The sequence below is a fragment of the Rhinoraja longicauda genome, chromosome 3 (assembly GCF_053455715.1).
Source record: "Rhinoraja longicauda isolate Sanriku21f chromosome 3, sRhiLon1.1, whole genome shotgun sequence".
NCBI classification, from domain to species: domain Eukaryota; kingdom Metazoa; phylum Chordata; class Chondrichthyes; order Rajiformes; family Arhynchobatidae; genus Rhinoraja; species Rhinoraja longicauda.
The window spans coordinates 10097875-10125441 of NC_135955.1; positions in this window are offsets into that span (position 1 = coordinate 10097875).

A 27567-nucleotide genomic window follows, 5' to 3' on the forward strand; every position below is an offset into this window, starting at 1 on the left:
AAACTGTTCGCTCTCTCCAGTGTAAATGCATCGTGCTTGCAGTGTGCACCGTGTACAAGATGCATCGTGGCAACTTACCAAGGCTTCTCCAACAGTACCTCCTGGACTCATCACCTCCATTACCTGGATAACAAGGCAGCACCATGGAAACCGCACCACTCCTACCTTTGCGGTGTTAAGTTCACCGTTCCGATGGCAGCCTTGTAGGAGCACAACTCCATCTATACAAGGACAATTGAATCCTCACAGATATCAGGGTGGCACAGTGGCGCCGTGTTGCTGCCAGACAGCACCAGAGTCTGCGGTTCGAACATCACCATGGGTGCTGTCTGTACGGAGTTTGTACGTGCTCCCTGTGACAGTGTGGTTTTTCTCCAGGTGCTCCGCTTTCCTCCTACACTCCAAAGGCGTGCAGGTTTGTAGGTTAATTGGCTTCTGCAAATCGTCCCTGGTGTGAAGGGTAGAACTAGTGTACGGGGGAATCGCTGGTCGGCACGGACTCGGCGGGCCGAAGGGCCTGCTTCCACGCTGTGTCTCTAAACTATGGTGGCGCAGCGGTAGAGTTGCTGCCTTACAGCGAATGCAGCGCCGGAGACTCAGGTTTGATCCTGACTACGGGCGCCGTCTGTACGGAGTTTGTACGTTCTCCCCGTGACCTGCGTGGGTTTTCTCCGAGATCTTCGGTTTCCTGCCACACTCCAAAGATGTGCAGGTATGTAGGTTAATTGGCTGGGCAAATGTAAAAATTATCCCTAGTGGGTGTAGGATAGTGTTAGTGTGCGGGGATCGCTGGGCGGCACGGACCCGGTGGGCCGAAGGGCCTGGTTCTGCGCTGTATCTCTAAATCTAAAAAAATCTAAAAATCTAAACTAAAAGATGCCAGAATCTTGAGCAAAAACACAAAGTGCTGGTGGAACTCAGAGCGTCAGGCAGCATCTGTGGACGGAATGGATAGACAACATTGTGGGTCTGAACCCTTTTTCACACCAGGAGATATCAGAGGCCTGAGTTGCCGGCAGTGGGATTATCCTCTGGCTGACATTTCTGTATATTTTCACCGAGTTAGCAATAGTTTGTTTCATTCTCAGAGTCCCAGAAGTTGGAGAATATTCCTGCTATTTGGACTCGCCAATGTGGCAGCATTTGAAGAGCAACATGGAAGCTCCACTCCCATCCCCTCTGCCAGCCAGACTTCTTTTCCATCAAGTATTTATCCAGTCTAAAGAAGGGTCTCGACCCGAAATGCCACCCATTCCTTCTCTCCAGAGATGCTGCCTGACCCGCTGAGTTACTCCAGCATTTTGTGTCTATCTTCAATTTAAACCAGCATCTGCAGTTCTTTCCAACACAAGTATTTATCCAATGTACACCTACTATACTTTTGGACTGTGCTTTCAAAGTCCTAAACTCTTGTACAAAATAGTTTTTTTTTTCTTAAGCTGTTTCTAATTTTTTTTTCACACAGTCACTTTAAAATCCGAGCTGTCTGAGATCTGTCATTCCTTTTGTGTTTATTAATTCCATTTCAACACACCCTTCAATTCTCCCATTGATCACATCTCTTCCAAAGGTACGTCTGAAGAAGAGCCCCGACCCGAAACGTCACTTGTCCTTATTCTTGTGAGATGCTGCCTGACCCGCTGAGTTACTCCGGAGAGTAGTGCGTTCGGCTGAACGCACTATGGGAACTACACTCGCCCCCCTGCAGGACCTATACGTCAGGAGGTGCAGATCCAGAGCCAGCAACATTATGGGGGACCCCTACCACCCCAGCAACGGACTGTTCCAGCTGCTACGGTCAGGCAAACGCCTCCGCTGTCACGCTGTGAAAACAGAGAGGATGAGACTGATTTTCTTCCCACAGGCCATCAGGACTGTTAACTCTCATATCACCAGGGACTAATTTAATTTACTGTATTAATTTATTTTTTGTGTTAAAAAAAATATTCTATTCTGTTTTGTAGTTTTAGCACAATCCGCAGGTGTTGCCACTTTCATTTCACTGCACATCTTGTTGACTTGACTTTGTATCTATCATTGGTATAAACCAGTATCTACAGTTCTTTGTTTCTCCAAAAGAATATCTGCAGCTTTTCATTATTCCAACCATGAAACACGAACAGTCCGCAAATTTCATCCAATAGGTTTATCATTAACATTTTACCCCTTATTCAGAAGTCAAAATGTGAGAGGAAGATATTTTGTCCTGCCCTCACCTCTCATTTCCAGCTTTCACCACCCTACTGCAATCAGTCTGACGAAGGGTCCAGACCTAAAACTTCATCTGCCCATTCCCCCCAGAGACGCTGCCTGACTCTTTGTCACAGAAGGCTGTGGAGGCCAAGTCAATGGATATATTTGAGGCAGGTATAGGTTAATTCGTGATTAGTACGGTGGTCAGAGGTTATGGTGAGACGTCAGGAGAATGGGGTTAGGAGGGAGAGATAGATCAGCCATGATTGAATGGCGGAGTAGACTTGATGGGCCGAATGGCCTAATTCTCCTCCTATCGTTTGTGACCTTTTGCCCATATGACTGAGTTGCCGTGGCATTTTGTATTTTGCTCAAGCTTCCAGCATCTACAGTTTCTTGTGTCTCTGTGAAAATTTTGTTTCTTGCTGAAAATCAATGCATCTGATGGTCATCCCAACTACTGTTTTATTAATCCAACCAGCAGTTTCATGAGGCATGACTGTACGCTTTTAAAACCACGCTCATGGTCACCTATGTATAAGAAAATAACTGCAGATGCTGGTACAAATCGATTTATTCACAAAATGCTGGAGTATCTCAGCAGGTCAGGCAGCATCTCGGGACGTTTCGGGTCGAGACCCTTCTTCAGACTGATGTCAGGGGGGCGGGACAAAGGAAGGATATAGGTGGAGACAGGAAGATAGAGGGAGATCTGGGAAGGAGGAGGGGAAGAGAGGGACAGAGGAACTATCTAAAGTTGGAGAAGTCGATGTTCATACCACTGGGCTGCAAACTGCCCAGGCGAAATATGAGGTGCTGTTCCTCCAATTTCCGGTGGGCCTCACTATGGCACTGGAGGAGGCCCATGACAGAAAGGTCAGACTGGGAATGGGAGGGGGAGTTGAAGTGCTCGGCCACCGGGAGATCAGTTTAGTTAATGCGGACCGAGCGCAGGTGTTAAGCGAAGCGATCGCCGAGCCTGTGCCGATGTAAATAAGTTGACATCTAGAGCAGCGGATGCAATAGATGAGGTTGGAGGAGGTGCAGGTGAACCTTTGTCTAATGGTTACCTATGTCTTTCCAAATAAACATTAATGCAATCCACATTTTTCTTTGCAATTGGTGTTAGTCCAACTGATAGAAAGTCTGTGATATTTTTTGAAGGATTTTTTTGTGTGCCTCAGTTATTAATTGCGTCAGTATTTACAGGGTAGGACTACGCATGTGAGGCAGGGGCAACAAAACTAATTGGGAGGCAGGTACAAAAGTAAATCGTAAATGCTTGTAGAAGATTCACTGGTAAAACTGCTGGGGTGGAATATAAAGAGGAATCTGTACAAAGACTGGAGTAACTCAGGAGGTCAGGCAGCATCCCTGGAACTAGGGAATAGGTAACATTTCGGCTCGAGACCCTTCTTCAGACTGAGAGTCAGGGGAGAGGGGAAACTAGAGATATGAAGAGGTACAGAACAAATCAGAGCCGGCACCAATGACTAGGGGAAAGTGGAGCCCACAATTGTCCATGGTTGGCCTTGGGAGAGGTGATAATGAAGCGAGGTGAACAGTGAAACTAGCAGAGCAACTAGGATGGGAGAGGGGCGGAGAAAGAGCGAATGCAAGGGTTACTTGAAAGTAGAGAAACCTAATTTTTCTAAAAGGTTAGAACATTAGGTGTCAGCTTAAAACAAAAAAACATAAAATGAGGAATTTGCAAGCGACTATCTTACAAGTTCTATCCAGTTTGTTGTATTAGTGGCTGTCCAACTTTTTCTTTAAACCGTACTATCCAGTTAGTGTTAATATCTGCATGGAATAGTCTTCCTGATGCATTTTGTGACAGGTTATCCAAAATCTACCAATGAATTGAAAACTAATTTAAATGCCTCATTTGCCTGTGATCAATGACCAACTTACCAAAGGGAGTTTGTTGTGTCTGTCTGTTCAATCAAAATCCTGAAAACCCTTCCGAACTTGCCTGTCGTTATTTGTTTTCAAGAAGTGGTAATCCTAATTTTCCTCATACCTCAAGACACTGTATCATCAAAATTCATTCCTGAATTTTGTACAGTTTTCTAAAAAGCCTGGCTTGCAAGTTATGCATTTTCAGTGTGCCTCTGTTTTTATGTTCTACTGGACCAAGTGGACCCGTTGGGCCCAAACCTCTCCTGCATTGGTGCAGCACCCTTTCCTACCCCCTTCCCCTCTACCCCCTCCCCTCACACCCCCCTCTCCTCTTCCCCCCATCTCCCCCCCTCTCCCCCCCTCTCCCCCCTCTCCCCCCCTCTCCCCCCCTCTCCCCCCCTCTCCCCTCCCCTTCCACTCCCCTCTCCCCCACCCTATCTCTCCCCCCCCCCCCTCCCTTCCCCCCCCTCCCCCCCTCCCCCTCCCCCCTCCCCTACCCCTCTCCCCTCTCACCTCTCCCCTCTCCCCACCCCTCTCTCCCCCTCCCACCTCCCCCTCCCCTCTCCCCCCTTCCCCGCTCCCCTCCTCCACCCTCTCCCTCCCTAGGAGATAGATTTAAACTTTAAAATGTGAATAACTTTAAAAATATAACACTGATTTCAATGAAACGTCTTCCATTAGCACCAAAGGGACGACGGTGAATTAGGTGGACCTAAAATTGTCACGCTATCTTGTACCGATTTGGCTGTAGTTCAGGAACAAACAAACAAACAAACGAGAGTTTTAGTATATAGATGCCTCTGCTGATAAAGCCAATTGTATAAAGTGTGGTCAGGCATGGAATGAGCTGCCAGAAGAGGAAATCTAGGCAGGTACTGTAACACCATTTAAAAGACATTTGGACAGATATATGGTTAGGAAACGTTTACAGGGATATGGGTCAAACGCGGGTAGAACTAGTGTGGATGGGGTACCTTGGTCAGCATGGGAAGGCTAGCCAAAGTGCCTGTTTCCATGCTGTATGGCTCTATGACTGTAAGTTCTTTTTTACTCTCCTTAACAACCTGTCGTCCCTAAATTAAAAAGTTGCATTTAAAGAAATCAGACTTTAGCAGCAGATCTGTCCTTAGCAAAATCATGCTATTATGATAATGCATAATATAAAGGCACCCAAAATATAACGCATTTATAATATATTTAAATTGTAATATAAATCTAATAATTTGTCATAATGTAATAAATTCCATACATTATACAATTCTGCAAGTATATGTTTCCATGATTTAAATGTATTTGTCCATCACTGCACACCTTTCTGCATTGAGTCTCATTTGTCAGCATCTGCTCATCCAACCAGTCTCTCTACATCAGCTTGAATCCAAACCCATGTGTATCTATTTAATCTGCACACCAGCCTCAAAGCTCCCAATGCAAGAGACAAGTGTTTTGTTCTCATGCAGTAAGTCCCAAAGAGAACAATTAAATTCTTACTTGCAGCAGCACAACAAAAAATGGAAACATAGTACACTGAAAACATGTGTAAAGAATAAAGATTTACTTTGTATATGTGGGTGTATGTGTATATATATATATATATATATGTGTGTGTGTGTGTATTGGTCGGCATGGGAAGGTTAGCCAAAGTGCCTGTTTCCATGCTGCATGATCTATGACTGTAAGTACCTTTTTTTCTCTCCTTAACAAATTGCCTTCCCTAAATTAAAGAGTTGCATTAAAAAAATTATGACTTTAGCAGCAGATCTGTCCTTAGCAAAATCACACACACACACACACACACACACACACACACACACACACACACACACACACACACACACACACACACACACACACACACACACACACACACACATATAAATATATATATATATACACACACACACACACGCACACACACACACACATATACAGAGTAAATCTTTATTTTTTACACATATATATATACTAGACCAAGTGGACCTGTTGGGCCCAAACCTCTCCTACATTGGTGCAACACCCTCTCCTTCCCCCTCCCCTCCCCCCTGCCCCAACCCCCCCCCCCCCCTCCTCTCCCCCTCGCTCCTCTCTCCTCTCCCCATTCCCCCCTCCTTCCCCCTTCCCTCCCCTCCCCTCCCCTTCTCCTCCCCCCTCTCCATCCCCCTCAACCCCCTTTATCCTCCCTCCTCCCTTCCCTCCCCTCCATCCCCTCCCTCCCTCCCTCCCAAGGAGATAGATTTAAACTTTAAAATGTGAATAACTTTAAAAATATTGCACTGATTTTAATGAAACTTCTTCCATTAGCACCAAAGGTGGTGAGCAACGTGGATCTAAAATTGTTGCGCTATCGTGTACCGTTTTGGCTGTAGTTCAGGAACAAACAAACAAACAAATGAGAGTTTTAGTATAGAGATATATACACACACGTACACATACCTATATTTGTGCACACAAAATGCTGGAGTAACTCAACGGGACAGGCAACATCTCTGGAAAGGAGGAATAGGTGACGTTTTCGGTCGAGACCCTTCTTCAGACTGATGTCAGGGGAATGGGCGGGACAAAGATAGAATGTAGTCGGAGACAGTAAGACTGGTGGGGGAACTGGGAAGGGGGAGGAGATCGAGAGAGAGGGAAAGCAAGGGCGATTTGGAGTTAGAGAAGTCAATGTTCATACCGCTGGGGTGTAAGCTACCCAAGCGAAATATGAGGTGCTGTTCCCCCAATTTGCACTGGGCCTCACTCTGACAATGGAGGAGGCCCATTACAGAAAGATCAGATTGGGAATGGGAGGGGGAGTTAAAGTGCTGATCAACCGGGAGATCAGGTAGGTTAAGACGGACTGAGCGGAGGTGTTCAGCGAAACGATCGCCGAGCCTGCGATTGGTCTCGCCAATATAAAGAAGTTGACACCTGGAACAGCGGATACAATAGATGAGGTTGGAAGAGGTGCAAGTGAACCTCTGCCTCACCTGGAAAGAATGTTTGGATCAGTGGATGGAGTTGAGAAGAGAAGTAAAGGGACAGGTGTTGCATCTATATTTGTACATATGTACATATATATATGTACACATATATTCACACACATGCACGCACACACACACACACACACACACACACACACACACACACACACACACACACACACACACACACACACACACACACACACACACACATATAAATATTTATATGTGTGTGTGTGTGTATGTGTATGCATACAAACACAGAAGACAAACAAATAAACAAACAATAACAGTGCAAAAGGACAAAGCCGATGCCTCAAGTCTATGTAGTTCAGAGCTTATTTGGAGTTTGCATCTCACACAATAAGACTCTAAATAACCACAAGAGACAGAGCATCCTAGGCCAAACCTTGTAATGTTTAACATAGGACTGACCACCAATATCTGTACCTCAACAGAGCACTCAAAAGTTACTCACTGCAGGGCCGTTTTTACAGCATTATGGGCCCCCGGGCAAAGCAGAGTACCATTACTCTCCCCCACCCCCCTTTCCCTACCAGCCCCCCCCCCCCCCCCCCTGTCGTGCCGGCGAAAAGCACTTACCGAAAAGCACTTAGCGATGGACTTAGGGTGCTACATTGTTGCGAAAAGCACTTACAGATCGCTGTGAGAAGCACTTAGGGACCGAAAATGTTGCGAAAAAAGCACTTATTGAACCTACATTTTTAAAGTAGTATTTATTTATTGCAAGTCACTTAACATACACAGATCAGCACGGGGCCCCTATGCTCGTGGGGCCCCGGGCAAGTGCCCATCAGGCCCATGCGTTAAGACGGCCCTGACTCACTGGGCAAGAGAGCAGCTGTGGAGTGCACATGCCGATGCATCTTACAACAGTGTCATCCATCTACAGTGTAGAGCTAGCTTCAAACATCTTAGCCTTCATCATTCACACCTAATGCAGCCATTTCTTAACACAGGTTCAGCAGGCAATTGTTAAACTTTGTTAGGTTAGAGATAAAGCACGGAAACAGGCACTTCGGCCCACCGAGTCCATACCGACCAGCAATCCCCGCACACTAACAATAACTTACACACACTAGGGACAATTTACAATTTTACCAAGCCAATTAACCTACAAACCTGTATGTCTTTGGAGTGTGCGAGGAAACCGGAGATCCCGGAGAAAACCCATGTGGTCACGGGGAGAACGTACAAACGGCGTACAGACAGCATTAGTAGTCGGGATGGAACCTGGGTCTCTGGCGCTGTTAGGTCAGCAACTCTACCGCTGCACCACTGTGCTGCCCTGTAAATGCAACACACCCCAGCATGCCTGGGAAAGAGCTTTCATGTATCAAAATATAGTTACGTATTTTAAAAGAGAGGCCCTTGACATTCCTGAATGTCAATGAGTTGTGCCGAAGGAACTGGTGATCACAGTAATGTCAAAACCAAACTCCTGGAGCACCAGGAGATCTGCACTCCGGAAGATTTTCTTTTTTATTCTGCTGTTGCCTTACCAATGGTAATTATATAAAGTTCCTGTAAATGTTCCGATGTTGCAGACTTTCCCTGTACTTGGTTGGAAGGAGCTGGGGACTTGTAAGTTATGCGGTTTGCTGCGATGTTTATTGCTGGCAGCAGCCCTGTGGTGAAGACTGTTCGCAGTTCCATCTGGGATCCTCTGTGGCTGCTCGTCTGGAGGGTATCAGTTTGCAAAGATGGTTCCCAAGTGAAAGCCTGAGGAGAATGGAGATGCGGATGTACCTAGACACACATGTACGGTGGGCGAGAGCATTCAAAGGCACCCGCCTTGCCTGCTGCCATAACCTCTGCAGTACTCCATCTATTTGTCCATAAGATCAATAGACAATAGACAATAAACAATAGGTGCAGGAGGAGGCCATTCGGCCCTTCGAAACAGCACCACCATTCAATGTGATCATGGCTGATCATTCTCAAACAGTACCCCGTTCCTGCCTTCTCCCCGTACCCCCTGACTCCGCTATCCTTAAGAGCGCTATCTAGCTCTCTCTTGAATGCATTCAGAGAATTGGCCTCCACAGCCTTCTGAGGCAGAGAATTCCACAGATTCACAACTCTCTGACTGAAAAAGTTTTTCCTCATCTCAGTTCTAAATGGCCTACCCCTTATTCTTAAACTGTGGCCCCTTGTTCTGGACTACCCCAACATTGGGAACATGTTTCCTGCCTCTAACGTGTCCAACCCCTTATTAATCTTATTCGTTTCGATAAGATCTCCTCTCATCCTTCTAAATTCCAGTACATACAAGCCTAGTCGCTCCAGTCTTTCAACATATGATAGTCCCGCCATTCCGGGAATTAACCTAGTAAACCCTCAATAGCAAGAATATCCTTCCACAAATTTGGAGACCAAAACTGCACACAGTACTCCAGGTGCGGTCTCACTAGGGCCCTGTACAACTGCAGAAGGACCTCTTTGCTCCTATACTCAACTCCTCTTGTTATGAAGGCCAACATTCCATTGGCTTTCTTCACTGCCTGCTGTACCTGCATGCTTCCTTTCAGTGACTGATGCACTAGGACACCCAGATCTCATTGTACGTCCCCTGTTCCTGACTTGACATCATTCAGATAATACTCTGCCTTCCTATTCTTACCACCAAAGTGGATAACTGCACACTTATCCACGTTAAACTGCATCTGCCATGCATCCGCCCACTCACACAACCTGTCCAAGTCACCCTGCAACCTCATATCATCTTCCTCACAGTTCACACTGCCACCCAGCTTTGTATCATCTGCAAATTTGCTAATGGTACTTTTAAACCCTTCATCCAAGTCATCAATGGGCAAAGGAGCAAAATTAGGCCATTCGGCCCATTGAGTCTGCTTGGAGCAGCACAACAGATTACGTAAACATGCTACTCTGTAAACAGTGTCATACTTAAACACCCCAATCTCCTGCCTCCTCCCCGTATCCCTTGACAACCTTACTGATAAAGAATCTATCGATCTCCGTTTTTAAAATCCCCAATGACTTGGCCTCCGCTTCTGTCAGTGGCATTGAATTCCATAGATTCACCACCCACCTAGGTGGAGGGGCAGGTAGTGTCGAGAAAGCAGGGACTCTGTAGAAAGGCTTGCACAGGTTGAGAGAGTGGGCGGAGAAGTGTCAGATGGAATATAGTGTAGCAAAGTGTGGAGTCATGCATTTTGGTAGTAGGAATAAAGGCGTAGACTATTTTCTAAATGGGGAGAGAATCCAGAAATCAGAGGTGCAAAGCAAAGATACTCGAGGAACAAGATGGACCACTCCATTGAAATCGCCTATACTGAAGTGTAGTACGCAAAGGATCGTAACGTCCGCCATTTAATAGGCAAAACCCGCCGTTCGTTATGCCTCTCGCAGTGTAATGTTTTGGGGGAACAGTATTTGTGATTACAAACACTTTTACAAACCTGCACGTCTTTGGAGTGTCGAAGGAAACCGGAGCATCCAGAGGAAACCCACGCGGTCACAGGGAGAACGTACAAACACCGTATCGACAGCACCCATAGTCACGATCAAACCCGGGTCTCTGGCGTTGTGAGGCAGCAAGTCTTCCGCCACCTCAAGACATGCAAGTGTACAGGTTAATTGGCTGCTGTAAATTGACCCTGTTGTGTAGGATGCGAAACTGGGATGACATAGGACTCGTGTACGGGTGATTGCTGGTTGGCGTAGACTCGGTTGGCCAAAAGGCCTGTTTCCACGCGGTATCTCTTAAAAAAAAATTTAAAAAATTAAGTGTGTAAATCTGGAAGATTGTCTAGTCTGTGTTATAATGATATCACACTGAGAGGCTTGTTACAGAAACCCCTGGAATGTTGTGAAGGCTACTGAGAACGATAAGTCTTAACTTTCCTGCAATAAGGACCTTTTTAACAGCATGTGACTGTTTAATGAGCAGTTTGTCATCTACATCAATGATTTGGATGAGAACATACAGGGCAAGATTAGCAAGTTTGCTCATGGTACAAAAGTGGGTGGTTTTGCAGATAGTGAAGATGGTTGTGAACGATTGCAGCAGGATGTGGATCGATTGGCCAGGCGGGCTGAGGAATGGTTGATGGAATTTAATACAGAGAAGTGTGAGGTGTTGCATTTTGGGACGTCTATCGTGGGCAGGACCTACATGGTGAATGGTAGGCCTCTGGGGAGTGTTGTAGAGCAGAGGGATCTAGGAGTGCAGGTGCATGGTTCCTTGAAAGTGGAGTCGCAGGTAGATAAGGTAGTCAAACGGGCTTTTGGCACATTAGCCTTCATTAGTCAGAGTATTATGCAAGTTGGGAGGTCATTTTGCAGGTGGTTTAGACATTGGTGAGACTGCATTTGGAGTGTTGTGTTCAGTTCTGGGCACCATGTTATAGGAAAGATATTGTCAAGCTTGAAAGGATTCAGAGAAGATTTACGAGGATGTTGCCAGGACTAGAGGAACTGAGCGATAGGGAGAGGTTGAGTAGGTTGGGCCTCTATTCCATGGAGTGCAGGAGGATGAGGGGTGATCTTATAAAGGTGTATAAAATCATGAGAGGAATAGATCGGGTAGACACACAGAACCTCTTACCCAAAGTAGGCGAATCGAGGACCAGAGGACATAGGTTCAAGGTGAAGGGGAAAATATTTAATAGGAATCTGAGGGGTAACTTTTTCACACAAAGGGTGGTGGGTGTATGGAACAAGCCACCAGAGGAGGTAATTGAGGCTGGGACTATCCCAATGTTTAAGAAACAGTTAGACAGGCACATGGATAGGACAGATGTGCAGGCAGGTGGAACTAGTGTAGCTGGGACATTGTTGGCCAGTGTGGGCAAGTTGAGCCGAGGGACCTGTTTCCACACTGTATCACACTATGACTCTAGACTCTATTACTTCCTACTACTGAAACTTAACTCACCGAACTATGAAGTCTGACTTGTTAGTCGTAGAAAACTAATTAAATGTGATTGATAAGTTATTTTCCTGTATTTTCCTTCGTTTAATTTAATCTTTACTCTCGCCTTTAATTTTACCTTATATATCTGATTTGACTTTGAATTACATTTTCAATCTGACACTTCATGCATTAAGCTCTGCACTGCTCATTAGCCAAGTGTTCAATACTTTAAAAAGTATTGAAATTCTTCAAAATTATTCTCCATTTAGATACTGTTGCTTGGTGTCTTCACATAGAAACTCAGATCGCTTCCTAGAAACTGTTGTTTTTTACTGAAAACGAAGTAAAACGAACTTCCAAAGCATGTCTAGAACATGTCTAAGGCTGTTAAAGATGTGACCAAGTGCTGGGTCCATTATAACATAGAAACATAGAAAATAGATGCTGGAGTAGGCCATTCGGCCCTTTGATCCAGCACCACCATTCAATATGATCATGGCTGATCATCCAAAATTAGTACCCCGTTCCTGCTTTGTCCCCGTATCTCTTGATTCCGTTAGCCTTGAGCTATATCCAACTCTCTCTTGAACACAGCCAGTGAATTGGCCTCCACTGCCTTCTGTGGCAGAGATTCACTACTCTGGCTGAAAAGATTTTTCCTCATCTCAGTCCTAAATGGCCTACCTCTTATTCTTAAACTATGACCCCTGGTACTGGACTCCCCAGCATCGGGAACAATTTTCCTGCATTTAGCCTGTCCAACCCTTAAGAATTTTATATGTTTTTATAAGATTCCCTCTCATCCTTCTAAATTCCAGTGAATATAAGCCCAGTCGATCCATTCCTTCATCATGTCAGTCCCGCTATCCTGGGAATTAACCTGGTGAACCTACGCTGTACTCCCAAAATAGCAAGAATGTCCTTCCTCAAATTAGGAGACCAAAACTGCACACAGTACTCCAGGTGCAGTCTCACCAGGGACCTGTACAACTGCAGTAGGACCTCCTTGCTCCTCTACTCAAATCCTCTCGCTATGAAGGCCAACATGCCATTGGCTTTCTTCACTGCCTGCTGTACCTGCATGCTTACTTTCAGTGATTGATGTACATGTACACCCAGGTCAGGTCAAGTCAAGAGTCAAGAGTGTTTTATTGTCATATGTCCCAAAACAGAACAATAAATTCTTACTTGCAGCAGCAGCAGTATAATAGGTTTGTAAAAAAACAACTCAATAGATAATATAATAAATAAACCAAAAAAGTTCAAGATAAAAATATAGTGCAATAGCAAGACAAGCCCGAAGTCACTATCGTAACCAAGTTCAGAGTTTATTAGAATATGTGGTGTTCAATAACCTGATGGTTGTTGGGAAGAAGTTGTTCCTGAACTTAAACAATACAGCTTTCACATTCTTATTATCTTCTTCTCGATGTCAGGATTGAAATGAGAGTATTGGCAGGGTGATATGAGTCCTTGAGCACTTTTCAGACGGCACCTCTTATCAATCCCTTCGATGATGGGGAGGGCAGTACCTGTGTTGACCCGGACAGTGTTCACCACTCTTTGCAATCTCCGACGTTCCTGGGTGACCGGGTTGTCAAACCAGTCAATGCGATCTCTCCCGTACATCTGTAGAAGTTCAAAGGATCGTACATTGACAAACCATAACAGTTCCGAAATCCAACCTGCAGTTAGTTGATGCACTTCCGAGGAACTGGACGCCCTGCGAAAGAAATGAACAGTTTTCTTACCATACATTTTTCAGACCATCAGTCTGAAGAAGGGTCTCGACCCGAAACGTCACCCATTCCTTCTCTCCCGAGATGCTGCCTGACCTGCTGAGTTACTCCAGCATTTTGTGAAATAAAAACCTTCGATTTGTACCAGCATCTGCAGTTATCTTCTTATATAATTTTCTTACTATACATGTTCGATCAGAGATTTTATTTTTATAATATCACAGCGTGTTAATTAACAAAAAAGGCAGCACCACCGTCTGAGGTATAAACCTTGTTCACATTCTTCATTGCTTTTCAGCTGGCCTTTTTGGAGGGGAAGGTGGTTGATCATTCCATGGATATAATGCTCTGGTTCCCCTCGTAATTAATGGGAATGTCAAACACTATTTGATTTCTAAATATAGGTGTGGGAACATGAGGCTGATTTAAACAGGCAAATAAATGGTCTTCATGAATCATTCTCGTCCACTATACCAGAAGGAGCAATGCCTCTGCGCACCACAATGACATTGTATCTAAAAACCAACAACTGCCTTCCTGAAGCATTAAGTGCCTTCTGCCACACAAAGACCATCCAAACCAAGCGTTGCACAGAAACAACATATCCGTAACCCAATGCAAACCTGTCAACGTTTTTTCCTCTTCACCGGTACTGCATCATAAAATGCATTGCCTAATCTATATACTAAAACTCTTGTTTGTTTGTTTGTTTGTTTCTGAACTACAGCCAAAACAGTACACAATAGCGCGACAATTTTAGGCCCACCTTACTCACCGTCGTCCTTTTGGTGCAAATGAAAGAATTTTCATTGAAATCGGTGTTATTTTTTAAAAGTTATTCACATTTTTAAGTTTAAATCTATCTCCTAGGAAGGGAGGGGGGGGGGAGGGAGGGAGGGGGAAAGGGGTGGAGGGGGGGGGCGGAGGGAGGATAAGGGGGTTGAGGGGGATGGAGTGGGGGAGGGAAAGGAGGGAAGGAAGGGGGTGGAAGGAGGGGGAAGGGGAGGGGGAGGGGAGGAGAGTGGGGGGGAGTAAGGAGAGGGGGAAAGGGGGTGAGGGGGGAGGGAGGGGGAGGGGGGGAAGGGGTGAGGGGGGAGGAGAAGGTGCTGCACTAATGCAGGAGAGGTTTGGGCCCAACAGGTCCACTTGCTCTAGTTCGGTTTAAATGTATTAAAAAGCATAATTATTTTAGTAAATGAAGGCCAAATTTCAACGAGAGCACAGCTGATTGAATTGAATTGAACGGAATACTTTATTGTCACATGTGACAAGTCCCAGTGAAATTCTTTGCTTGCATTACCCAAGGTATGCAAATGGTCACCACCTAAAGGGCACTGACAAAGTTACATAGTACCCCACACCAGGCCTACACTTGTTCTCCCCCTCCCCTCACTCACGGCAGTTCCCCACATCGGGTCTTTCTTTGTTCTCCCCCTCACCCCCACCCCCCTGGGGATCCCCCCCACGCCGGCTCCTACATTGTACCCCAAGAAGTAACTTTTCTTGAAAGAGTCTCAAATTAATCTTGGCAGTAATAGCTTTGTGATCTACCAGCTTACCTTTGTTTACTTGTGAACACTTACTTGGACCTTTCCCCACAGCTAGCAACGAGACAAAGAAGGCACGACATTGGTGCATGTCACGATGTAGGTAATATTTCTGACGAAGGAGCATTTTGACCGGTCCTCTAACGCAGATGCTGTCTGACTTTCTGAGTGTTTCCAGCAATTTATATTCTTAGTTCAGCTTTCCAGCAGTTTTGTTTGAGAGTTTCATGAACAAAGGGTAGGTTAATGCAGAAAGGGAACACGTTTAGCTCCGTGACAATTAGTTTGTTACGTGAAATTGTTTTACAGTTTCCTATTGATTGTTCCCGTAGCTAACACTGTCTTTCCATTTTATTCATTTTATTGTTTAGTTTAGTTTAGTTTTAGAGATACAGCGTGGAAACAGGCCCTTCTGCCCACGGGGTCCATGCTGACCATCGATCACCCACACACTAGTTCTATGTTATGCTAGATTTGCATCCTTTACACTGAGGGCAATTTCACAGAACCCAAATCACCTTCGGCCCTGCACGTCTTTGGAGTGTGGAAGGAAACTGGAGAAAGTCAAAGGGAGAACGTGCAAACTCCGTATAGACAGCACCAGTAGTCAGGATTGAACAAGGGTCTCTGGCGCTGTGAGGCAGCAACTCTACCGCTGTGCCATTGCGTTTTGGTAGTTCAAGTCAAGTCAAGTCAAGTCATGTTTATTTGCCACATACATATACAAGATGTGCAGTGAAATGAAAGTGTCAACGCCTGCGGATTGTGCTAAACTACAAAACAGAATAGAAAAAAAAAATCAACGCAAAAAATAAATTAATACAGTAAATTAAATTAGTCCCTGGTGATATGAGAGTTAACAGTCCTGATGGCCTGTGGGAAGAAACTCCGTATCATCCTCTCCATTTTCACAGCGTGACAGCGGAGGCGTTTGCCTGACCGTAGCAGCTGGAACAGTCCGTTGCTGGGGTGGTAGGGGTCCCCCATAATGTTGCTGGCTCTGGATCTGCACCTCCTGATGTATAGGTCCTGCAGGGGGGCGAGTGTAGTTCCCATGGTGCGTTCAGCCGAACGCACTACTCTCGGTATCGATGTTGTTGGTATCGATGGTTGTTAAATGATTTAAAAGTGTTTAAAATTGTTTTAATTTAATTTAATTGTGAGATGTAGGATCATAGAGAGTTACAGCACAGATATAGGCCCTTTGGCCCATCTAGTTCATGCCAACTGTTAACAGCCCATTTGCACTTCTAGCATCATAGAGTCACACAGTGTGGAAGCAGGCCCTTCATCTTTGATGATGCTGCTGGCCTTGTCAAGGCAGCGTGAGGTATAAATGGAGGCATTTGAAGGGAGGTTGGTTTGTGTGATGGTCTGGGCTGCGTCCACAATTTTCTGCAATTTCTTGTGGTCTTAGATGGAGCTGTTCCCATACCATACTGTGATGCATCCCGATAAGATGCTTTCTATGGCGCATTTGTAGAGGTTGGTGAGAGTTGTTGGGGACATGCCGAACTTCCTAAGCCTCCTAAGGAAGTAGGAGGCGTCGGTGCGCTTTCTTGGCTGTTGCTTCAATATGGGTGCTCCAGGAGATGTTGTTGGCGACATTGACTGCTAGGAATTTGAAGCTTTCAACCATCTTTACTTTGGCGCCGTCAATGCAGACTGGGGCAGGTGCACCATTTCCCTTCCTGAGGTCGATCGCTATCTCCTTCGTCTCGCTGGCGTTGTGAGCAAGGTTGTTGTCTCGACACCACTCCATCTCCTTCCTGTGCTCGGTCTCATCATTATTTGATATCCGACCCACAGTGGTGGCGTCGTCTGCGAATTTGTAAATTGAATGTGATTTGTACGTGGCTGCACAGTCGTGGTTGTACAAGGGGTAATGAAGGAGGCTGAGGACGCAACCTTGCGGAGTGTTGAGGAAAGTGAGCAGTAAGTTCTGTGCTCCCTGCAATGAACTCAAGGGGCAAGCATTATAGACACTAGACAATAGACAATCGGTGCAGTAGTAGGCCATTCGGCCCTTCGAGCCAGCACCACCATTCAATGTGATCATGGCTGATCATTCTCAATCAGTACCCCGTTCCTGCCTTCTCCCCATACCCCCTGACTCCGCTATCTTTAAGAGTTCTATCTAGCTCTCTCTTGAATGCATTCAGAGAATTGGCCTCCACTGCCTTCTGAGGCAGAGAATTCCACAGATTCACAACTCTCTGACTGAAAAAAGTTTTTCCTCATCTCCATTTTAAATGGACTACCCCTTATTCTTAAACTGTGTGGCCCCTGGTTCTGGACTCCCCCAACATTGGGAACATGTTTCCTGCCTCTAACGCATCCTACCCCTTAATAATCTTATGTGTTTCCATAAGATTCCCTCTCATCCTTCGAAATTCCAGTGTATACAAGCCTAGCCGCTCCAGTCTTTCAACATATGACATTCCCGCCATTCCGGGAATTAACCTAGTAAACCTACGCTGCATGCCCTCAATAGCAAGAATATCCTTCCTCAAATTTGGAGACCAAAACTGCACACAGTACTCCAGGTGTGGTCTCACTAGGGCCCTGTACAACTTAATCAGGGATCAGAATTCTGTTGGGTCCTTTCCAGCACCATCCAATTTTTATCCCAATAAATCTTTGAAGGTCAGCTTTCAACCTTTAAATTCATGAAATTAGTTCCCCAGTTCGAAGTTTTGCGTGAAGTTCCCACTGATTTAATTGGTCTCAGAAGAATGCTTGAGATTAATTCTCTGGTTCGATAAGAGTGAACGATTGCCCTGGTTTAATATCATAAAACTAATACTGCATTTTTCTCATTAGGTTCTATTAGGTTTAACATAGGGCGGCACGGTGGCGCAGCGGTAGAGTTGCTGCCTTACAGCGAATGCAGTGCCGGAGACCCAAATTCGATCCCGACTACGGGTGCTGCCTGTACGGAGTTTGTACGTTCTCCCCGTGACCTGCGTGGGTTTTCTCCGAGATCTTCGGTTTCCTCCCACACTCCAAAGACGTACAGGTTTGTATGTTAATTGGCTTTGGTAAATGTAAGAATTGTCCCTAGTGAGTATAGGATAGTGTTAATGTGCGGGGATCGCTGGTCGGCGCGGGCCCGGTGGGCCGAAAGGGCCCTGTTTCCGCGCTGTATCTCTAAACTAAACATCACACTGGCAAATTTTGGAGTCAATCAATGATACGTTTTACTCAGTATCATTCTCTAAAGCACGCATTGAGTGGGAGACCAAAACAACACAGGTCTGGACACAAGATCGCCATTTTAACTCTCCGTTTATTTTAGCAGCTGCGCAGGCACAGCTTTACCATATTGTTGCATGTATACATCACAGATACAACGTAGGCTGTGGCGCTGAGTGTTATCCAGCTGTACCGATGATGCTGTTGAAGTCACCAACCAGACTGACCGACGGTGACATTATCAGTGAGGTGTCGACATTGATTAGCCTCACCACAGTCCGATAACGCATCATGATTTCCTGACCCTTATGCTCAATGCCCTGAACAATGAAGGCAAGCATACCATATGCGTTCTTTACCACTCTATCTAATTGTGTTGCCACTTTCAGGGGAGTTAACGATTTGGACCCCAAGACCCCGTATGTACATTAAATGGATATACTTCTGTACTTTACAATGGATATTGTGTATGAAGCAAACAGGCAGTTTTAGAGTCCTAAAGGCACTCATTATATTTAAAAATTGCTCATCCAGAGCCCTCACGCGTTTAAGTTGATGGTGCAGTAACGACGTATGTTGGAGAATGTAACTTTTGATTGATGATGTGGAAGATTAAAGATGATAGAATCTGGCCCCATTAAAAATAAAAATGCTTGCAGAACTCAACAAGTCACGCAGCATTTGTAAGGGGAGAGGACAATTCAGGTTGGACCCTACCTCTGAGCCTGAGATAGACACAAAATGCTGGAGTAACTCAGCAGGACAGGCAGCATCTCTGGAGAGAAGGAATGGCTGACGTTTCGGGTCGAGACCCTTCTTCAGACTGAGAGCCAGTGGAGAGGGAAACGAGAGATATTGATGGCAATATAGGGGGATGTAGAAGAAAGAAATGAAAGATACCTGGAGGACAGGAGGAAACACAGAGGGGGAGCAGAGAGATGCAGGTTATTGTTCCAAAGTTTTAGGTATTGGTTTGGGTTTATTATTATCACGTGTACCGAGGTAGAATTAAAAGCTTGTCTTTTGCATGTTATCCAAACAGATCAGACTTTAGACTTTAGAGATGCAGGCCGAATTTCTTTTGTACCTCACACTGCAAATTCAAACATGAAACTTATGGAAACAGGTCCTTCGGCCCACCGAGTCCACGCCAACCAGCAATCACCACATACACTGGGCACTATCGTACAGGTATGTAGGTTAATTGGCTGGGTAAATGTAAAAAATTGTCCCTAGTGGGTGTAGGATAGTGTTAATGTACGGGGATCGCTGGGCGGCACGGACTTGGTGGGCCGAAAAGGCCTGTTTCCGGCTGTATATATATGATATGATATGACACACCAGGGACAACTTACAAACATTATTCCCCGAAGCCAATTAACCTACAAACCTGTACATCTTTGGAATATGGGAGCAAACCAGAGCACTCGGAGAAAACGCATGTGGTCGCAGGGAGAACGTACAAACTCAGTAGAGACAGCACCTGTAGTCAGAAAAACTATACATAAGTACAATAAAGTCAAACAATAAAGTACAATCCATAGAGCGAAGGGGTAGATACAGAATGCTTAATATAATTCTCAGCATTCTAATGCATCAGTTCCATAGACAAAGACCAATGCCTGCAATGGGGTCGAGGTGAATCGGATAGTACGCGAGCTTATGGAATAACTGTTCAGAAACCTGATATCAGTCAAGCCAAGTCAAGTCAAGTCAAGTTTATTTGTCACATACATATACAAGATGTGCAGTGAAATGAAAGTGGCAATGCCTGCGGATTGTGCTAAACTACAAAACAGAATAGAATTTTTATTTTTATTTTTTTAACACAAAAAATAAAATAAATACAGTAAATTAAATTAGTCCATGGGACTATGGGATCAGAGGGAAGAAACTGTTCCTCAGTCTGATGGTACATGCTTTCTGTATTTTCTGCCGAATCTTGCTATTGAGGGCATGCAGCGTAGGTTCACTAGGTTAATTCCCGGAATGGCGGGACTGTCGTACATTGAAAGGCTTGTGTGCACTGGAATTTAGAAGGATGAGAGGGGATCTTATTGAAACATAACATAACATAACATAACATAACAACACTTTATTGTCACTCGGCTTTTTACACCGAACGAAATTTCAGCAGTCACACAAAACACAGCAAAAAAGAAAATAACACAGGACACCCGACCCCAACACAAACATCCATCACAGTGACTCCAAACACCCCCTCACTTTGATGGAGGCAACAAAACTTCCCCTCTCTTCCCCCCGCACCCACGGACAGGCAGCTCGACCCCTACCGAGGCAAACGACACGCACAGCCCCCGCAAGGGGATGGAAGGCCCCCCGGCCGAGCCGCCCTGGGCACCGAAACGTCCCGCGGCCGCACCGGGCGATGTTAGGTCCAGCGGCCGAGCCACACCGGGCACCGAAACATCCCGCGGCCGAGCCGCACCGGGCACTGAAACGTCCCGCGGCCGAGCCGCACCGGGCACCGAAACGTCCCGCGGCTGAGCCGCACCAGGCAATGTTAAGTCCAGCGGCCGAGCCGCACCGGGCACCGAAACGTCCCGCGGCCGAGCCGCACCGGGCACTGAAACGTCCCGCGGCCGAGCCGCACCGGGCGATGTTAAGTCCAGCGGCCGAGCCGCACCGGACACTGAAACGTCCCGCGGCCAAGCCGCACCGGGCACCGAAACGTCCCGCGGCCGAGCCGCACCGGGCACTGAAACGTCCCGCGGCCGAGCCGCACCGGGCACCGAAACGTCCCGCGGCCGAGCCACACCGGGCGATGTTAAGTCCAGCGGCCGAGCCACACCGGGCACTGAAACGTCCCGCAGCCGAGCCGCGCTGGCGATGTTAAGTCCAGCGGCCAAGCCGCGCCGGGCACCGAAATGTCCCGCGGCCGAGCCGCGCTGGCGATGTTAAGTCCAGCGGCCGAGCCGCACCGGGCACTGAAACGTCCCGCGGCCGAGCCGCGCTGGCGATGTTAAGTCCCGCAGCCGAGCCGCGCCGGCGATGGAAGGCCCCGCGGGCGAGCTGCGCCCCGGGGAAGAGACCTAATAAAAGAAAGGTTTCCCCCGCCCCACCCCACCCCCACACCCACCCCACCCCCACACCCCACACCCACACCCCACCCCCCCACCACACATACACAGCCAAAAACAGAAACAAAAACCATCCCAACACCAACACAAACAGATAAGATTATTAAGGGATTGGACACTTTAGAGGCAGGAAACATGTTCCCAATGTTGGGGGAGTCCAGAACCAGGGGCCACAGTTTAAAAATATATGGTAGGCCATTTAGAACGGAGATGAGGAAAAACCTTTTCACTCAGAGAGTTGTAAATCTGTGGAATTCTCTGCCTCAGAAGGCAGTGGAGGCCAATTCTCTGGATGCCTTTAAGAGAGAGCTAGACAGAGCTCTTAAAGATAGCGGAGTCAGGGGGTATGGGGAGAAGGCAGGAACGGGGTACTGATTGTGAATGATCAGCCATGATCACATTGAATGGTGGTGCTGGCTCGAAGGGCCGAATGGCCTCCTCCTGCACCTATTGTCTATTGTCTATTGTCTATTAGAGCAGAAGGAATAGGAAAATGTGGGAAAATGGCCATAATGTAACTTTTGATTGGCTACCTCTTTCCGGGAGTTACACCATAGCGTAGGACAACGCTAAGAGATGCAGATGCTGTAAACCTGAGCAAAGCGTACAGTGCAAAAGGAACTCAAATGGATCAGGCAGCACCTGGGGAGGGACTGGACAGATGGAACTTCAGGTCTTCACTTCAAGTCTGAAGAAGGGTCCTGACCTGAAACGTCACCTGTCCATCCCATCTTCAGATGTTGCTTGACCCATTGAGTTCCTCCAGCATTTTCTGTTTTGACCATATCTTAAAGGCACACTTTTGACAATTGACCTTGGCAATGTGAAAATAAGACTGTTGTTGAAACGTGTGCAGACAGACGTTTGCATTTCCAGCGTAACGGACAGCACAGCTGCGCACATCCACGAAGAAGGGTCTCAACCCAAACCGTCACCCGACCCTTCTCTGAAGGGAGGTGCCTGCAGCCTGTCTCGCTGAGTTACTCCAGCGTTTTGTGTCTACCACATCATGCTTGTCCAGGGTTTCTCCGCATTTCGTCAGAAGACATCAAACGCCATCCAGTAATCGAGCAATTAAAATAAAATGACTTCAAATGCACAAACTATCAGGGTTACAACGTCCACTTGTGCGATATCATTTACCCTGCATATAACAACAACAAAAAATGACATCAAAGCATTTGTTGGATTTGCGATAATTAAATTTGCATAATCAGGAAACATATCCCAAAGATCAAAACTTGGCTGAACTGGGCAATTTAGGAAAAAAAACTAAAATCATTAATTCTTTTACAACCATGTCTCAGATATATTGCGCAGTAAACCCCTGCTCATACACTGAGAAACAGAAATGTAAAATATTATCAAGTGCCAGAGCTTTTTAGTTTTGACGTTGTTAAGTACAATACGGGCGGCACGGTGGCGCAGCGGTAGAGTTGCTGCTTTACAGCGAATGCAGCGCCGGAGACTCAGGTTCGATCCTGACTACGGGTGCTGCACTGTAAGGAGTTTGTACGTTCTCCCCGTGACCTGCATGGGTTTTCTCCGAGATCTTCGGTTTCCTCCCACACTCCAAAGACGTACAGGTATGTAGGTTAATTGGCTGGGTAAATGTAAAAATTGTCCCTAGTGGGTGTAGGATAGTGTTAATGTGCGGGGATCGCTGGGCGGCACGGACTTGGAGGGCCGAAAAGGCCTGTTTCCGGCTGTATATATATGATATGATATGATATGATATGATATGATGATATGATAATACAAATAATCCTAAACTAATAAAATGGAAACAGTTTTGAGTGCACTTTTGCAGTAAGCTTTGGCAAAGCCATTGTCTCACTGCCTTTTCCAATCCAAAATCTTGTACATTTGGTATCCTCCACTGGAGAGCAAAATTCATGTTTTTCACTGAAGAAGGAACAGCTTTTAGCAACTATAACATCGCACTAAACTACAAGCTGCACAGCTGAATTTTAAACATCATCAGCATATGATTTATTGTTTCAAATCTCAGTCAAGTTCATCCAATTTCAACAATTGTGCAAATGAGTTAACAATTAACTTCATGCTGGAGTAACTCAGCAGGTCAGGCAGCATCTCAGGATGACTTCAATCAGATAGATTTAATATTTACGTATTTTATATTTAATAAAAGCTGGAGGTCTGGAAAATCCTACGTTACAGAGACCACCAAATAAGTATTCAAATAGATATTGAAAATTCATTCACAAATGCTGGCGTATCTCAGCAGGTCAGGCAGCATCTCAGGAGAGAAGGAATGGGTGACGTTTCGGGTCGAGACCCTTCTTCTTGACCCGAAACGTCACCCATTCCTTCTCTCTTGAGATGCTGCCTGACCCGCTGAGTTACTCCAGCATTTTGTGAATAAATACCTTCGATTTGTACCAGAATCTGCAGTTATTTTCCTACAATTAACTTCACTCAGTTAAGAATAGGCAAAGGTTCATTGTAGTTTTACCATGTCTATCATTCTATTCCTGGCATCATTAGCGTGAATCATTTAACTTAAATATATCTGGACATACATACATTTGAAAACAAACATAAGCAGAGACACAAAGAACTGTAGATGTTGGAATATTGTCCAGAGCACAAAGTGCTGGAGTAACTCAATGGGTCAGGCAGCATGTCTGGAGGACATGGTTAGGTGACATTTTGGATCCTTCTTCAGACTGATTGTAGTAAGGGGAGAAAGATGGAAACAATGTGGTGGATGGAGCAAAGATAGACACAAAATGCTGGAGTAACTCAGCGGGACAGGCAGCATCTCTGGAGAGAAGGAATGGGTGACGTTTCGGGTCGAGACCCTTCAGACTCCAGACAACAGTCTTTCTGTCACTCCAGCTTTTTGTGTCTATCTGTTACTCCAATGTTTTGTGTCTACCTGTTACTCCAGCTTTTAGTGTCTATCGTCACTCCAGCTTTTTGTGTCTATCTGTTACTCCAATGTTTTGTGTCTACCTGTTACTCCAGCTTTCTGTGTCTATCCTCCAGAGATGCTGCCTGCCCCGCTGAGTTACTCCAGGTTTTTGTGTTTATCTTCGGTTTAAACCAGCACCTGCAGCTCCTTCCTACACGGGTGGAGCAAAGCCTGGCAAGTGGTAGCTTACCACTCAGGTGATGGGAGTTTTGGTTGGTGGATGGGTGGACAAATGCTAGAGATGAAAAGGGTTGCACTGTCCGAGGAGGAAGAGCGGCAGCCCATCATGAAATCACAGGATCGTACGGCACTGGAAGAGGCCATTCAGCCCGATAACAGCTGTCCCTGAACCTCAACATCTATCCTTGTTGACAGGTAACATAATCTCATGTTGCTAAATTTTGGTTGACGTCTATCACCGTTTACTTTCCAACACAGCTTTGGCATGATTCACGACGGAGAAGGAAACCCGTGTCGGAAAACTGAGGGGAACATCATGTCGCCCACTCTGGCCGGGAACAATGGGATCTTCTCCTGGTCTGTGAGATAAAGAGAGAGGATGAGTGAAATTCAAGATTCAAGAGATTCAAGATTCAAGATAGCTTTATTTGTCATCCAATATTGGACGAAATTCAGTCACCCACAGTCCAACAATAAAAGCATTAAATAGGCATTGAAATTACACAACCCCAAAAACACACAAAAAAATAAACATCCATCAAAGAAACATCCATCACAGTGAGTCTCCTCCAGTCCTCTCCTCACTGTGATGGAAGGCCACAATGTATTTTCCCCTCTCCTGCCGTCCTCTCCCGCGGTCAGGTTGTTGTGGTTGCAGGCCGCGCCGGACGGTCCGCAGCGGGCCGAGCCTAAGGCGAGTCGCAGCCGCTCCCGCAGCCTCGGAAGACGGCCGGCTCCGCCGATGATAAGTCCGATCCGGGGCGGGCGAACACGCTGCTGCTGCCGCTGTTGCTGCACGTCGGGGCGGTCGTGGCTCCCGACATTGAAGCCCCCGCCCAGCAGAGAAAAATCCCACGGCATATTTTAGGCCGCGCCAGACGGTGAAATGTCCGCGACCCAAGCCCCGCGATCCGGGGCGGGCGAACACGCTGCCGCTGCCGGAGCTCCCGATGTCGGCATCCACGCGGCCCGAGCCTAAGGCGAGTCGCAGCCGCTCCCGCAGCCTCCGAGGACGGCCGGCTCCGGTGATGGTAAGTCCGGTCCGCGGGCTCTGCGAACCAGAGCCCTGGAGGCCGACAGCTCCAGGAGTTGGGCCGATGGTTGGGCCGCAGCAGGAACGGAGACACCACCCAGAAAACAAAGGTCGGGTCTCCGTTCGGAAGGGACACATATTTACAATTTTACAGTTCCCCCCCTCCCCCCCACATACACACATAGTACACACACACAAAAACACCACATCACAACTACAATTAAGACACAAAAACAACAAAAACATAAAGACAAATGGACCGCAGGTAAGCCGCAGCTGCTATGGCAGGGCCGCCATGTAGTCAGAGAGAGGGATAAAGGTAGAGAGGGCTAGGGTGTGGGGATGTGGAAGAGGGAATGGGACATCAGTGGAGGTCTTGTATAGTTTTGCTGAAAATTTCCCCTTGGAACCAAACAGTTCTGAGGATGGAAGTCAAGTGGAGTTTATTGTGATATGCACAAGTACAGTGAGGTTCAATGAGAATCTTGCTGACAGAAGTATCGCAGGCAATATAAACTTGGACCGCACACAGGGTAGAAAGATAGTGAAAAGAAAAACGTGAAAAAAACACAACGTTAGTGCAAAAAGCACAATTAGAAATAAGACCGTGTGGTAGTGTAAAGACAGACAGAAAATGCTGGAGTAACTCAGCAGTGGAGTAGCCACCAGGTTCAGGGACAATTCCTTCCTATGTATTGGTGCCTTGTTTAATCACACAGCCATGGGTACAGAGGGCATAACGCAGGGAGCGAAACACATGGCATTGTGGGTGTACCCATGTTGATGGTCAGTGAGGGGGAGATGTTGCCACCAATCTACACCGATAGAGTCGAAGTGCAGGCTCAGCGATCACACCGAACACGCTCGGTCCGCCTAAACCCAGATGATCTCTCGCTTGCTAAACACTTTAACCCCCTCCCATTCCTACACTGACCTTACTGTCCTGGGGCTCCTCCATTGTCAGAGTGAGGCCCAGTGCCAATTGGAGGAACAGCACCTGATATTTCACTCGGGCAGCTTACAACCCAACGGTATGAATATTGACTTCTCTAACTTCAAGTATCCCTTGCTTTCCCCTCTCTCTCCATCACTCTGACCAGTCTGACTGTCTTCCTGATTAAATTTTATCTTTGCATGCTTCGTTGTCACCTTCTCCTAGCCAACAATGTTCTATTCTCCATTTTCCTTGATATCCGTCCGCTTTGATGTCTCGTTTTCACACCTTACAATTTCGTATCTCTGTGTCTCCCTCTCCCCTGACTCTCAATCTGAAGAAGGGTCTCGACCCGAAACGTCACAAATCCCTTCTATCCAGAGATGCTGCCTGTCCCGCTGAGTTACTCCAGTATTTTGTGTCCATCTACACTGATAGTGGTCTGCTGGTGAGGAAGTCAAGGATCCAGTTGCAAAAGGATTTTAGAGGCTCGGGTCTGGGAGCTTGGTGATAAGTTTGGAGGAAATTATTCTGTTGTCCACAGAGCTGTAGGTCACGAACAGCATCCTAGTGGTTCCTAATATCTAGATGGACCAGAGGAGAGTAAAGAGCCTGTAAAATAGTATCTGCTGTTGATCTGTTGTGGCAATGGACAACTTGAAGCTAATCATCTCTTTGGAGGAAGCATGCAGGTACAGCAGGCAGTGAAGAAAGCCAATGGAATGTTGACCTTCATAACAAGAGGAGTTGAGTATAGGAGCAAAGAGGTCCTTCTGCAGTTGTACAGGGCCCTAGTGAGACCGCACCTGGAGTACTGTGTGCAGTTTTGGTCTCCAAATTTGAGGAAGGATATTCTTGCAATTGAGGGTGTGCAGCGTAGGTTTACCAGGTTAATTCCCGGAATGGCAGGACTGTCGTATGTTGAAAGACTGGAGCGAC